The sequence below is a fragment of the Pyrgilauda ruficollis genome, unplaced genomic scaffold, assembly GCF_017590135.1.
Source record: "Pyrgilauda ruficollis isolate IOZ18807 unplaced genomic scaffold, ASM1759013v1 scaffold149, whole genome shotgun sequence".
NCBI lineage: Eukaryota > Metazoa > Chordata > Aves > Passeriformes > Passeridae > Pyrgilauda > Pyrgilauda ruficollis.
In genome coordinates, this window is record NW_024513543.1 from 979,088 (window position 1) to 994,815 (window position 15,728).

The window sequence follows — 15,728 nt, forward strand, 5'->3', positions numbered from 1 at the left end:
GTGGCATCACAAAGGTGCTGGGCAGTGATTCCAGGGGGCTCAGCTGGACACTGAGCCCTGCTCTGGTCAGTGTCAGCTCCTTCCTCTGACTCCTCAGGGTTCAGGGCTGAAGTTGGTTTCTTCTGATAAGGGAGCAATAAATTCTCTTTCTCTGAAAGATTTAGGTGTCCTGTGGCTGCTGTTTGGTGAGAGCACCTCGTTCCTTTCTTTAAAAAAATATCCCACATACATAGTTTTATTTTAACATTCTGTTATAACCTGAAACTATATTTAACACACTACTTAAGGAAATTAATACAGCATAACTTTCTAACATAACACATACAATATTCATTTTAATATTTGCAAAAAAACAACCACCAATCATAAAATACACATTTTTCACACTGGGGCAGGGAGGGAGCCCAGGGCTGGGATTGTTCACCTGTGCCAGCAGAGCAGTGCCAGCTGTGCCACCAGGGCTGTGCCACCTTTCCTGCCCGGTGTGACCAGCAGCAATGTCACTGTCCCCTCAGCAGAAGGGCAAGGGCAGGCTGTGAGCACACACCCTGTCGGGGTTTGGCTCTGAACCCCCTCTTTTATCACTCAGGCAGCTCTTACAGCTGGGGAAACACCCCTGAGGAGGGAGAAGATGGATTTTAAAAGCTTGGCTTTAAGGGCCACAGGCCAAGGCTCCTGTCCTGGCTGAGGGAGAGGGGTGGGAAGAGCACTGCTGGCATGGAGCAGACACCCAGCTGGGGCTGCAGGGCCAGAGAAAAGCAGGATTTGGACACCAAAATACTCCCCCAACCTCGTTTGCCCCAAACTTTTCCATCCTCGGCTCTGTTTTGGAGTCACAGGGGAGGTGTCTGGGGGATTTTCCTTCCTCTCCCTTCTACCAGACACCACAAACCCCACATCTCTGACTTTCTGCCTCCAAGGAGTTTGTTTTTCACCTTCCCAGCCCTCCCCATCAGCAGTTCCCTCCTCAGCAAACACTCCAGCCTCCACAGCAGGCTCTCCCCAGCGCTCCCTGCCAGCCACAGCCGCAGTTTCTGTCTCAGCTGCTCCAGTCCCACGGGTGGCAACACCACTCCAGGCAAAGATTTTGCCTAAAAGCCTGGCAAGGGATCCTGTGCAGGGAGTTCTATTTGCCTGGTACCTCCGTGTTTGCATCTGCCCGCGCTGGTGCTGCTGGAAAACCCCAGACTGCAGCTGGGCAGGGCTTGGCTGGGCTCTGAGCCCGTCCTGCTGCCCTGCTCCAGGGTGACATCCAGGGTGACATCCAGGGTGACATCCCAGGGTGACATCCAGGGTGACAGCCCAGCTCCCAGGGTGACATCCAGGGTGACATCCAGGGTGACATCCAGTGTCACATCCCTGCTCCCAGGGTGACATCCAGTGTCATATCCCAGCCCCCAGTGTCACAGCTCTGCTCCCAGGGTGGCATCCAGTGTGACATCCCTGCTCCCAGGGTGACATCCCAGTGTCACAGTCCTGCTCCCAAGGTGACATTCAGTGTCACATCCCTGCTCCCAGGGTGACATCCAAGGTGACATCCTTGCTCCCAGGGTGACAGCCCAGCTCCCAGGGTGACATCCAGTGTCATATCCCAGCCCCTAGTGTCACAGCCCAGCTCCCAGGGTGGCATCCAGGGTGACATCCAGTGTCACAGCCCTGCTCCCAGGGTGACATCCCAGCTCCCAGGGTGACATCCCAGGGTCACAGCCCTGCTCCCAGGGTGACATCCCAGGGTGACATCCACTGTCACAGCTCTACTCCCAGTGTCACATCCCTGCTCCCAAGGTGACATTCAGTGTCACATCCCTGCTCCCAGGGTGACATCCAGTGTCATATCCCAGCTCCCAGTGTCACAGCCCTGCTCCCAAGGTGACATTCAGTGTCACAGTCCAGCTCCCAGTGTCCCATCCCCTCTCCCAGTGTCCCATCCCAGTGTCACACCCCAGTGCCCCATCCCCTCTCCCAGTGTCCCATCCCAGTGTCACACCCCAGTGCCCCATCCCCTCTCCCAGTGTCCCATCCCAGTGTCACACCCCAGTGCCCCATCCCCTCTCCCAGTGTCCCATCCCCACTCCCAGTGTCACACCCCAGTGTCCCATCCCCTCTCCCAGCCTGTCACCAGGCCCTGCCACGAGCCACGAGCCCCAGGTCTAATTAACAGAACAAATGAGTAAAGGAATTAAATCTGCTCCGAAGTGGCAATTTTATCACTTCTCCAGCTCTGCCACAGCACGAGTAAAACTGACAGCAAGGAATAAAACAGTTGCGTCCCTGGCATTTTTTATTACTTTTAATGTGCTTTTTTTTTTTGGTGAGTTACTGGAAATTTAAATTATAATGGTATGCTTCACTTAAAGAAAGTATCCATAGCAACAGGAACATCTGAATTATTGCAGGCTGATCACTTCTCTGCTGGAGTCACATCACACGCCTTCCAAGGCAGTCCCAGAGGTGCAGGATTTTAATAGACTTTTTTTTTTTTACCTTTTTTTTTGCAAATAAACAAGCGAACACACAGCACTTTCTCCATCAGTGCAGTACCTACAGAGAGATCCAAAGTGAGCAAGAGAGGAGGGGCTCCAGGCTTGAATCAGACTTTCTCCTCTGAGTCAGTGCTTATTCCGTGTGAAACTGGGGATTTCTGTCCACTTCAGCTGCTGGAAATTCTCTTGGACCAGGAGAAAGCAGCAAGGGAAGATCACTGAGCCTGCTTGAATCTTGTTTGATTCTCATCTGGCCATGGGTTTATTTCTATTCTATTATTTCCAAATTCCTGCTTGACAGGACAAAGGGGAAGGGGTTAAAGCTCAAAGAAAGAGGGATTAGATTAAATATTAGGGAGAAATCCCTCCCTGTGAGGGTGGGCAGGCCCTGGCACAGAGGAGCTGGGGCTGCCCCTGGGTCCCTGGCAGGTCCCTGGCACAGTGGGAGGTGTCCCTGCCCACCCAGGGGTGGGAATGAGATGATTTTTAAGGTCCCTTCCCTCCCAAACCATTCCATGATCCCCAAAAAACACCTTCAGCAGCTAATTGGCATTTGAAAGACGATGGCTGAGAGAACCCCCAGGTATTTTGCTTCCACCATCGCTGACTTTTGGGCTGGAGCAGTCACAGCTTTCCACTTTTAAAACATTTTAAAACACTTTAATCACGGCAAAAGCTTGAGTGATGCACGCTCCGAGCTGTCACACGTGAGAAACAAACTCCCTGGGAGAGACAGAAAGGCTGTTTTTCAAATTCCAATCTCAATTATAGGAATCAAATGCGTCATCTGGATCAATGGTAGGTTGAGATTGCTCAGCCAGAAAGAGTTCAGATATAAAAAGCTGCAGCTGAGAGGCTTCCTAGAAGCTCATGTATTATTGCAAGAGAAATGATGACAGTGAGCCATGCTTGCAGCGTCCCTCGGACAGCTCAGGGGAAGAACAGGGTTTTAATCAGAGTCCTGAGTGTAGGAGCAGGATCTGAGCCCAGGAACATCTGATCCTGGCCAGGAGCAGCAGGGATTTGCCTTTGATGTCCCCTGGTTGTCACTGCCCTGTGGAACACTGCCAGCTCACCGTGTCCTGCATGTCTGCCACTCGTGCAGCTCTGTGTGCAGAGAACCTGCAAATGACAGGGGAATGAGGCAGCCCGAAGACACATGAAATATTTCTGACCATTTAACCCTTCCAGAACAAGAGCTGGCGTGCAGAGAAGCGGCTGTGGCTTGGCCAGCCCAAAGGAAAATGCTCAAAAAATAGGAAAAAGGTGTCAGAATTCTTTGGGTGGTTGGGTTTGTTTGTAAGGGAGGCTGGAGGAGGCTCCATGCCCATGGAAAAGGAGGATCTGCAGCTTTTGGGGTTATCAGGGTGACAGCAGGGAGGCAGTGACAGGAGCCAGGTGCATCCTCTGTCAGCGACTGTCAGACCAACTTGGCTTCACGTGTGAGTCAAAAACAGCCAGAGCACAGAAGGTGGGTGGTGGAAGAGGGATGAGAATGATGCAAAAAAAATCTGCTGGACCTGCAGATCCGGCTCAGGTTTGAAAATCCCAGCTCCTGTGAAATCACCTGCTCATAAAGAGCCTGCAGCAGGAACCTGTAATTTCGTGGTTGGTGCATGAGCCAGAGGATGATCCAGCTGACTCTGGCAGAGCTTTATTGGAGCTGTGGTCAGCTGGAGTCAGGGACATTTACTGAGCGTGGAGCAGCAGAAGCTCCCAGCCCTGCCCTGCAGAGCCAGGCACAGAGCTGGGGCTGGCACTGCCCAGGCTCAGCTCCCTCCCAGCTCTTCCACTCCAGGTCAGGTCTCTGTACCCACAGCTTCCCCAAATGCACCTTCCCACCTCTCAGAGGAACCAGATAAATCCCAAAGCCACGGCTGCAGGCTCTGGAGGGGATCTGTCACCCACGGTGTGCCTGTGCTGCTCTGCTGCAGATTTGCTTCTTGAGCCGGGCCAGATTTGATCCTTGGCATTTATGTCTGAGGCTTTGATGGATCCTGAGATCCACCAAAGGAGTTCCAATGAGAGTTTAGGGGTCAATGAGTTGGCCAAATGTGATTTTGTGTAGAAAGAGCCAGCACTGGGTGGGCAGGAGCTTTGCTTTCAGGGGACGTGAGAGGCTGGACTTTGTTTTCCATGCTGGTTAAACGTCGTGACCCAGGCAGCAGTTGGTGGTGTATATCAAGATTAAATTGGGGAAGGTCTGTCAGAATCTGGGTCACCTGCTCCTCTGTGGTCTCCCGTTGATATTTCGAGCTGGCCTGCCTCACGCCTGCGGAACGCGATGGGAGAAGCGGGAGAAGATGAGAGAAACTCCCGGTGCAGTAACTCAAGGGCAGCGGCAAGGCTGGGGTCATGTCCCAGCCCTGACAGGAGACGCTCGGCTGCCACACGGGCTGTGCATCACCGCCGCTCCCCCAGCCGCTCGCAGTTCTGCTTTTCCCCTGTCCCAGAGCCCGAGCGGGGCTCGGAGCCGCGGCTGAGCCCGAGCAGCCCCGGCTGGAGCGGCTCCATCGCACCGGAGCGCCCGAACCCCGGCCCTTCCTCTGCCTCCTGGCACGGCACACAGACACCCACGCCAGCGTGGCTTCCTCAGAGGCAGCCCGGCCAGGGGAGAGCTCTGTGCTCCGGCTGAGCGGCCGAGAGCCCGGGGAGAGCCGCCCGAGGCTGCCCGAGCTGGGCGATGCCAGCCCGGCTGCGAGCGCGGAGGGATGCTCCGGGCACGGGCTGTGCCCTGTGCCGGGGCTGCCGGGGCCGGGAGCAGCCTCACCGGCCCCAGGGCTGCTGTGTGTGTCCCCAGCCGCCTCCTCCGTGCTGCCATCCCGGCCCGCTGTCCCCTCGCTGGAGCCCGCAGGGATGCAGGGGTGTCCCTGCCCTGGGCTGGCACGGCTCCTGCCGTGCTGGCATTGCCAGCCGCAGTGAAATGGCACCGAATGCGGCTCTTCCGAGGGACTGACCCCGCTCAGGGCTCGGCGTGGAGCTGGGAAGTGCCCAGGCTGAGCATCCCAACCTGCTCCGAGCCGGCGGAGCCATGAAGGCTCCTTTAAATGCTGGTTTAAAGCTGCCTGTCCTAGTGAGCTCGGGCTTTATCGGGTTTGGGCCATCTCAGGGAGGTGCTGGAGTGATAACACAGCACAATATCTGGAGAGTGGTGTGTATTCTGCCTGTGAGGATCAGTAACCGGGGGGAGCCACTCTCAGCATCTGCTCTGCCTGTGCACGCAGGGCTCGAGATGTCACCCCGGCCACCAGGGCTCTTCGAGGCCACTCACAGCTCTCAAACGTGCTTTTAAAAATCATTCCCTCTCTCTGAAAGGCCTCTCCAGCCCTGGCACTGCACCGTGTTCCCTCTCATCCTAACCAAGTTTGGTCCAGCAGGTGCAAAAGTTCTTTTTCAGAGCAAGGAGGTGGCAGCTGGAGAGGAGAGTCCCTTCTGCGTGACCCGAGTGCCACCAGCCCCTGGTCACCAGGCCCTGGCTTTTCCTGCTGCCTCCAGCACTCTTTGCAGGCTGCAATTCCTCCTCTTTCATCTCTCAGAGCCCAGAGCCAGCACTGGGGCGTGCAGGATGAAACAGAAAGAGCCCTGAGCAAGTTTAGGGGGAAGGCTCTGGGAGTCAGCGCGGCTTGAAAGGCTCAGCTGGGTTTGCCTCGGGCCCTGCACACAGAATCCCCCAGGCTTTGGGGTGCCCTGGATGCTACAGCTCCCCCAAATCCACCCTCCTGCATGTCACAGGGCCAGGGCTGTCCCTGAGGGCCACCAGGGCTCACTGATGGCACTGGCAGGTGGAAGCAGACACGAAGCACCAAGGTCAGATCTGCACAGGTGACATCGCTGCTCCCTCCCAGGCAGGTGAAAATGAGCAATTCATCCAGGCTCCCTCCCCACGTCCTGCACAGCAGATCAGCCTGTCCCGGGGGTCTCTGGCTGAAAAGAGCCCCCAAACCTGGGAGAGAATCAGTGCTGCAGGGTTGGCATTGCTCCACTGCTGGACCACGAGTCCCCTCAGGTCTCACCAAGAAATTTTGGGGTTTTTTTCCTTCCTAAAGCCAGAACAGAAGGACACAGCCCCGAGACATTGATTCCCTCAGCTGTCCCTTTCCCCAGGACTCCTCAGTGCCCCCCTCTCTCCCATTGCTGGTACCTGGCAGGTATTTTTATAATCCTGTAATTGTTTTCTGCTCCAGCCTGGCCACCTGGGCAGAGCCTTTTCCATCTGGAGCAGCCCCTTGGAGCCAGCGCTGAAAACTGAGCTCACAGAGCACAAACCCCTCCCCTGGCCTTGGTCTGGGCACTGGTGAGAGCCCAGGGCTCACCAAACCCGGGGTGGGGACAGGGACACGGTGGGCAGGGTCTGTGGGGTCCCTGGGCAGGATCTGCTCAGGCTGCCCGAGGCTCCAAGGAAGAGATTTTTGGGTTTTTTTCACGTGGATTAGGCACAGCCCTGTGTGCAGTTTTCAAGGAGGAAAAGGAAAGATGAAATCACAGTGGGTCTGTGGGTGCCTGTGGGAGATTTGTCACTTCAAGGGAATGAGGAGTCAGAGCTGGGACCACACAGAGACACCAGGAAGGGAAAACATTTCCCTGTTTCACGCCAGCGCCTTAAAACGATTTCATTTTCTACTGACTGACCCAGGAAAAAATGGGAAGGACATTTCTGAAGGGACCTGGAGGATCAAAGCCCCTCTCCCAGCAGCAGCAGGGGCTGTGCTCCACAGTGCCACCAGTAAAGGACCATCACCAGGTCCTGGGGGATACTGGAGAGCTCTCAGTGCCGTGCCTGTGTCACAGGACGAGGGACACCAGGCTGGCACAATGACAACAATTCCATGCTGGCCTCCCCAGGCTGGGTTTAAATATAGTGCAGACAGTGATTCATCCCTGCCAGCTTGGGAGGGACCCGTTTCTCAGGTCAGGACACGTGAACTTCACCCTCAAGGTGACTGGAAAGTTCTTTTGGGCTGCAGAGAGCCCTCTCCTTGTCTCAGGGCTTGCCAGGGAGCTGCTGCAGCTCAGCTGAAGGGGGTTTGGGCACCCAGGGAAAAGCTGGGCTTGTTTTGCTTTCACCAAGTTCCTCCCTGATTTATCTTGGTCTGGTTCTCCTGAGCTGCGTTTCCTGCCAGGTGAAGTTTTTGGCTGAGAATTATTCTTAGACCTTTCCCACTTGGGATCTTATTTCTGAAGCCATCTAAAACGGGCTGCTCCACATTCACAGGAGCAAATCCACAGCGTTCCTCTGGCCCTCTCCTTATTCAAGCAGGGCAAAATGGAACACAGGCGTTCTGATGATGCTGATTTTAATGAAAAAAACAGGGAAAAAAAGCTGCAGCCTGCTCCATTAGTCACCTGGTGTTACAGGGAAGTAATAAAGCAGGAACGTTCCTGCTCTCTCCTCCATGCACCTTATGTTGTGTTTCTGCTTTTGTGCTATTTTTCAGCGTCTTTGATATTTTCCCTGGCACACAGGAGGTAAGATTGCTGAGATGTAGACCTTTACCATAATTAAGCAAGATTCCTCCTCTTGTGAGAGCTTGTTCCTACACAATTCTGGGGTGAGGGACTCAGCTTGGGTTGTTATCTCAGATGTGAATGGGTTTTCTGGGATGGAACACGAGTCTGCCTGAGGTGATGGGGTGTACATCGTGCAAATGTCTCTCTGCTGCCTGCAGAGAGCTGTTGGAATCCTCAGCGAGGCTTCTGTGCATCCCTAAGTGTGACTCTTAATTCAGATAATTAATATCTTGTATGGAGGAATGTGGAGTTAAAGGCAAAGCGGGCAGAGTTGCAGATCAGTGTGTGACGGTGCCCCTGAATTTGGGGGACCAAACGTCCCATTTTCTGTGGTCTGGATGTGGCTGTAGCATTTCTGTAGCTTTGGGTGAGGCAGCTGCTTTCTCTGCACCGTCATTCACTCCCGACTGGCACACAGGGGCTCAGGAGCCCCTTTTTTGCAGGTTTAGCCCACTGAAATTCTCTACACGAAATCAGGGCCAGCCCCACTTCCAGCTTATCCATTTCTGTAACTTCCAGGCTGGAAAAGTCCTCCTTGGCAACACAAGAGATGCTGAGGGGATCTTCTGAAGGAGGAGGGGAAAGCTGTTCGTTGGAGCAGCCTTTCCTCCCCTTTATCCTCTCCCTCCCTTGCCTTTCCCCTGCATCCATCAGATTTCCCACAGCTCCTGCAGGTGGGTGCCCCAGGCTGTGCTGGCTGAATTCCCCGGGTTCTCCATCCACCCTGCACTGGTGACGTTGCCATGGTTGGATTTCCATCACGATTCAGCCTTTCTGGTGTTTCATTCCTGCCCAGAGGATCCCTCAGCACGTGGTTTAAGTGCCAAGCAGTGCTGGCCCTCACTCCCTGCAGCACTGCAATCCATGCCCAGGGAGCAGATAACGAGCTTCCTTAATTACCCGGGCTTCTCCACAGCCTCCTGCCCTCTGCTCGTGTTTCTGAAGCCTCAAAAGAATCGATACCACACAGGTTTCTCCTGTCCTGAGTCATGACAGGTCAGCAGGGATTGTTTTGCTCACTCTCCCCACCGCAGAGACCAGCCCTGCTCCGAGCTCAGGGCTGGTGTTTGCAGAATGGCTGAGCCAGGTTTAAATCTCTGGGTTTGCCCTGATCTGATCCCAAGCAGATAAATCGGGGCAGCTGCAGTGACACATGAAATAACACCTGGGAGGAACAGCAGCCTTGGAAGCTTCACCCTCCCCAAACCCTCCCTGCTGGCTCACAGGTGAGGCAGGGCCAGGTGGGACAGGCAGGATCCATCCAGGATCCATCCCCTCATCCTGCAAACCCTTCCTGCTGCACCACAGGTGAGGCAGGGACAGGTAGGACAGTCAGGATCCATCCAGAATCCATCGAGGATCCATCCAGGATCCATCGAGGATCCATCCCCTCATCCCCCAAACCCTTCCTGCTGGCCCACAGGTGAGGCAGGGACAGGTGGGGACAGCCAGGATTCATCCAGGATCCATCCAGGATCCATCCCCTCATCCCCCAAACCCTCCCTGCTGGCCCACAGGTGAGGCAGGGCCGGGTGGGGACAGCCAGGATCTATCTCTCATCCATCGAGGATCCATCGAGGATCCATCCCCTCATCCCCCAAACCCTTCCTGCTGGCCCACAGGTGAGGCAGGGCCGGGTGGGGACAGCCAGCTCCGTGCCAGCAGCAGCAGCAGCCGGCGTTCCCAGCAGCACGCTGAGATCAGGCTGCAGGGCTGAGGCACAAGTCGGGCTCTGGAGTGTCAGAGCTGTTCCAGCGCCGTGCTGGAGACGGCTCCTTGTTCTGTCAGCGCCGAGCTTGTTCCCCGGGAGGGGAGGGATCCCTTCCTTTCACGGCTGGCAGCCCCAGCAGGGTTTGTTGTCACTGCCTGCACTTTGTAGTAGCTGTCAGCAGTGTTTCCACGTCTGCTTTACACGCTGCTGTGCCCTGTTTTGGGGACGTGTTCAGATGTACCATCCCTTCCCACTACAGGGCAGCAAGGCTGGGTTGTTGGGTTGGTTTCCTTTTCCCCCTTCCTTTTCATCCTTCCTTTTCATCCTTCCTTCCCCCCTTCCTTTTCCTCCTTCCTTTTCATCCTTCCTTTTCCCCCCTTCCTTTTCATCCTTCCTTTTCGTCCTTCCTTCCCCCCTTCCTTTTCCTCCCTTCCATTTTCCCCCTTCCTTTTTCCCCCTTCCTTTTCCTCCTTCCTTTTCATCCTTCCTTCCCCCCTTCCTTTTCCTCCTCTTCATTTTCCCCTTCCTTTTCCTCCTTCCTTTTCCCCCTTCCTTTTCCTCCCCTTCCTTTTCCCCCTTCATTTTCCTCCTTCCTTTCCCCCCTTCCTTTTCCTCCTTCCTTTTCCTGTTTCCTTTTCCCTTCCTTTTCTTTCATCCCCTTCCTTCCCCTGCCTTCTCCTTTCCCCTCCCCACATTTCCCTCCACCCCTCGCTGTGCTGGCTCTGCCCCTCTCTCCCATCTGCCCGCTCCATCCTTTCACGGCTCTGATTCCCAAAAATCCCCGGCTGGAGCGATCCTGGGAGCCAGAGAGGCTTCCTGGAGTGCTGTTCCAGCACTGGGATTCATCCCACAGCCAGAACCAGAAATGTTTTCTGCTCTGGGAGAGGAATAAACATCGAAGATCTCTAAAAGGTAGTCTGGAGGCTCGAGTGCAATAATTGGGCCAAACTCCTTTGCCCTGAGTGTTATCTATCACTCTGTAGTTTGCTTCCTCACAGGAAAGGTGGATATTAAATTCTATTTTTTTATGCCCATAAAAAAATTGTAATTTTCTTTAAATTATTTCTTCCAGAGCTGCTAAAAACCCAAGAATCATAATGCAGCAGGACCCCCATTTCCCCAGTAATTACACTCTGCCTCCTAACTCCTTCAACAGCAATTTCTCAATTTATTTGGCTTCTGTCTGGAATTGCAGTCACGGGCAGAGCTGGGCTCTGTCTTATTATTGCACAGACAAAATTGTTTTTAAAATGTAATTAAACATTTACCTTGAAGATAACGCTTTGTCTTCTTTAAGAAGCATAATATCTTAATTTAACCTAATCTGGAGAACCTTCCATTTCCAAGCTTTTACCTCCAAGACAATGTTATGCTAAACACAAAGCAAAACAAAAAGATTTCCTAATTTAACCTAATTAAAAGATAAGCCTCCAACTTTTCCACTGCCACTGCCTGGAATGAGGAGCGAGGCGTAGCCCTTCGCTTTGCTCAAAATTCTCTGGTTTATCATCCCCCTGCTTTGCTCTCCGCTGTTGATTTTTGTTTATTATCCTCCTTGATGCCCCCAAATCCTCTTAGGAAGCAGAGCTGTCCAACCTTTCCCATCCTGGGGCCTTCCCCGAGGAGATCAAGGGACCACCACGGGAGCAGCTTTGCTTTGGGGGGCTTTGTTCCGTCGCTTTGGGGTTGTTTTTTATCAATAACGACGAGACAAAACGCAGCCTGCCTGCTGTGTGAGGCTTCCCCGGGGGAGAGGAGATTTAAGGAAGGTGAAGGATTATTTCTGTTCAGTCTGAGCTTAGGTGTGGGGAGCCCACGGGGCGATGCTCTCTGGTTTGTGCTGGTCCCTGGGGGCTGCCCGAGGTATGAGCCCTGCCAAAATCCATCCCTGCTCCAAGCCATGGAAGTGGCAGCTGGCTCACAGGGCTCTCCCTGTCCTGAGCAGAACCAAACCTTCCTTTGGAGCTGCTGCCAGGGGCTGAGAGGAGCCCGTGCAGCATCTGCCAGCCTGCCAAGGAGAGCAGCCCACCCCTCCCTCCTTAAGGGAGGCTGAAGCTGCAGCAAGGGAAATACAGGTTGGGTATTAGGAAAAAGGTTTTTATGGAAAGGGTGGTAAAGTTCTGGAATGGCTGCCCAGGGAGCTGGTGGAGTCACCATCCCTGGATGGGTTTAAAAAAGAACTGGATGTGGCACTGGGTGCCAGGGTTGAGCTGAGGTGCTGGGGCTGGGTTGGACTCGATGATCTTCAAAGTCTCCTCCAGCCCGGTGACTCTGTGATCCCTCGTGGTGCAGGCACGGGGCAGGAGGGACAGGAGCTGTGCCAGGCTGGCTCCAGCTCTGATCAGAGCAGAGACTGCCGTGCCTGGGCCGTGGTGCCCTTTGGGCTGTGGTGGCTGTGGTGGCCATGGTGCCCGTGGTGGCCATGGTGGCCTGTGGGCCATGGTGGCTGTGGGCCATGGTGCCTGTGGTGGCCATGGTGCCCGCGGTCCATGGTGCCTGTGGTGGCCATGGTGCCCTTTGGGCTGTGGTGGCCTGTGGGCCATGGTGCCTGTGGGCCATGGTGCCCTTTGGTGGCCATGGTGCCCTGTGGGCCATGGTGCATCCAGGATCCATCCAGGATCCATCCCCTCATCCCCCAAACCCTCCCTGCTGGCCCACAGGTGAGGCAGGGCCGGGTAGGGACAGCCAGGATTCATCCAGGATCCATCCAGGATCCATCCCCTCATCCCCCAAACCCTCCCTCCTGCACCACAGGTGAGGCAGGGCCGGGTGGGGACAGCCAGGATCCATCGAGGATCCACCTCCTCATCCTCCCAACCCTCCCTCCTGCACCACAGGTGAGGCAGGGCCGGGTGGGGACAGCCAGCTCCGTGCCAGCAGCAGCAGCCGGCGTTCCCAGCAGCACGCTGAGATCAGGCTGCAGGGCTGAGGCACAAGTCGGGCTCTGGAGTGTCAGAGCTGTTCCAGCGCCGTGCTGGAGACGGCTCCTTGTTCTGTCAGCGCCGAGCTTGTTCCCCGGGAGGGGAGGGATCCCTTCCTTTCACGGCTGGCAGCCCCAGCAGGGTTTGTTGTCACTGCCTGCACTTTGTAGTAGCTGTCAGCAGTGTTTCCACGTCTGCTTTACACGCTGCTGTGCCCTGTTTTGGGGACGTGTTCAGATGTACCATCCCTTCCCACTACAGGGCAGCAAGGCTGGGTTGTTGGGTTGGTTTCCTTTTCCCCCTTCCTTTTCATCCTTCCTTTTCATCCTTCCTTCCCCCCTTCCTTTTCCTCCCTTCCATTTTCCCCCTTCCTTTTTCCCCCTTCCTTTTCCTCCTCTTCCTTTTCCCCTTCCTTTTCATCTTTCCTTTTCATCCTTCCTTTTCCCCTTCCTTTTCCTCCTTCCTTTTCCCCCTTCCTTTTCCCCCCTTCCTTTTCCTCCCCTTCCTTTTCCCCCTTCATTTTCCTCCTTCCTTTCCCCCCTTCCTTTTCCTCCTTCCTTTTCCTGTTTCCTTTTCCCCCTTTCCTTTTCCCTTCCTTTTCTTTCATCCCTTCCCCGAGGAGATCAAGGGACCACCACGGGAGCAGCTTTGCTTTGGGGGGTTTTGTTCCGTCGCTTTGGGGTTGTTTTTTTTTCAATAACGACGAGACAAAACGCAGCCTGCCTGCTGTGTGAGGCTTCCCCGGGGGAGAGGAGATTTAAGGAAGGTGAAGGATTATTTCTGTTCAGTCTGAGCTTAGGTGTGGGGAGCCCACGGGGCGATGCTCTCTGGTTTGTGCTGGTCCCTGGGGGCTGCCCGAGGTACGAGCCCTGCCAAAATCCATCCCTGCTCCAAGCCATGGAAGTGGCAGCTGGCTCACAGGGCTCTCCCTGTCCTGAGCAGAACCAAACCTTCCTTTGGAGCTGCTGCCAGGGGCTGAGAGGAGCCCGTGCAGCATCTGCCAGCCTGCCAAGGAGAGCAGCCCACCCCTCCCTCCTTAAGGGAGGCTGAAGCTGCAGCAAGGGAAATACAGGTTGGGTATTAGGAAAAAGGTTTTTATGGAAAGGGTGGTAAAGTTCTGGAATGGCTGCCCAGGGAGCTGGTGGAGTCACCATCCCTGGATGGGTTTAAAAAAGAACTGGATGTGGCACTGGGTGCCAGGGTTGAGCTGAGGTGCTGGGGCTGGGTTGGACTCGATGATCTTCAAAGTCTCCTCCAGCCCGGTGACTCTGTGATCCCTCGTGGTGCAGGCACGGGGCAGGAGGGACAGGAGCTGTGCCAGGCTGGCTCCAGCTCTGATCAGAGCAGAGACTGCCGTGCCTGGGCCGTGGTGCCCTTTGGGCTGTGGTGGCTGTGGTGGCCATGGTGCCCTTTGGTGGCCATGGTGCCCTGTGGGCCATGGTGCCTGTGGTGGCCATGGTGCCTGTGGGCCATGGTGGCTGTGGTGGCCATGGTGCCTGTGGGCCATGGTGCCCTGTGGGCCATGGTGGCTGTGGTGGCCGTGGTGGCTGTGGGCCATGGTGCCCTGTGGGCCATGGTGGCCGTGGTACGCCGTGGCCATGGTGCCTGTGGTGGCCATGGTGCCCGTGGTCCATGGTGCCCTGTGGTGGCCATGGTGGCTGGGGTGGCCATGGTGCCTGTGGTGGCCATGGTGCCTGTGGTGGCCGTGGTACACTGTGGCCATGGTGCCTGTGGTGGCCATAGCTTCTTCACACTCAGCAGGCCCTGCCTCCAACAGCAGGAGAAAAAAACGCGATTTCAAACCCAAACCATCAAGATGCAAATCCTCCTCGGAGAATGGCCACCTTCAAGGTCCGCCAGGCAGCCACTGGAGCTGAAAGCATCAGGGATTGTTTGGGTTTATTTGGACTAAACCTGCAGCAGCTGTGGGGAAGGTGAAGCGGGACCATGGCGGTCAAGGGCAGCTCCACAATCCTGTTGTGCCTCCTGCTTTATGCCCCTTAAAGCAGTTTTCACGGGAAAATGACAATATTGGTGGTGTCCCTGTCTCTCAGAGCGTGGGGCCCGCGGCAATCAGCTCAGGTATTTGTCCCCCGCGGTGCTGGTTATTGTGCAGGAGGCACACGCTGAGCACACAAACAGCAGATGATTTCTTTCCTTTCCTCGCAGCTCCAGCTCCTTTCCAGCCTACAAAATGTTCCCTTTTAGCTCTTCCAAGTTTAGTCACAGCCGTTCTCTGGCGGCTGCGTTTACCCTTTCCTGGGAGCCTCATCCTGCCCCCTTCCCCCATCCAGTTATTCCTGAGGGGTTCCAGATGCCTCGGGGTGTGGGTGATGCCCTTTTCTCCCTTTCATTGCTAATTCTGCAGGTTTGAGGGCGTTTTTTGTAACATTTATGAGCAGAAACTCTGATTCACCATCTTCCCCTCTGGTACCAGTATTAACCCACAGGGTCACCTCAAATCTACCTGGTGATACGTTGAAGGTTAAGGTGCAGATTTAACAATTTGCGATCAAGAAGTGTTTCACGGCACCTGAACACAGGCTCATATAAACCAGAAAAGGGGCTCCCACGGCACCTCCTGCTCCTCTCTAACTCCTGCTCCTCTCCTCGTGCCAGGCAGCGCCCCCAGGGCCGTGGCACCCGCAGGGTACGGAGCCCCTCGTGGGGGCTCTGTGGGTAAATCGGCACCCCAGAGCCCTCAAAGAGCGTGGGAAGGTGAAACAGGGACAGCAGCTCAGCCTGCCCCCGCCGAGCCCTCACAGCCTCTGGAGCCGCCGCGTGCCCGCAGCCCCTTTTTAAAGTAGCGGCGCCCCCCCTCCGCCAATCGCAGCGCGGACGGGGCGTTCCTCGCAGCCAATGGGAGGTGGTGGCTGGAGGAAAGGGGCGGGGCCATCCCGCTCCGAGCTCGAGCCGGGCAACTGTGGTAAACAAGGGGGCGGGGCCCACGCCTTCCCTGTCGCGGGCAGCAGCCAATGGGCGACCGCAGGAGGCGACAACCAGCCAATAGCGAGGGAGGGCGGGCAGAGCCGGGCGCGCTGATTGGCTGGCGCGGCGGCGGAGTGACCGTTGGCGGGAGGGGGCGGGGCAGTGGCAGCTGGCTCA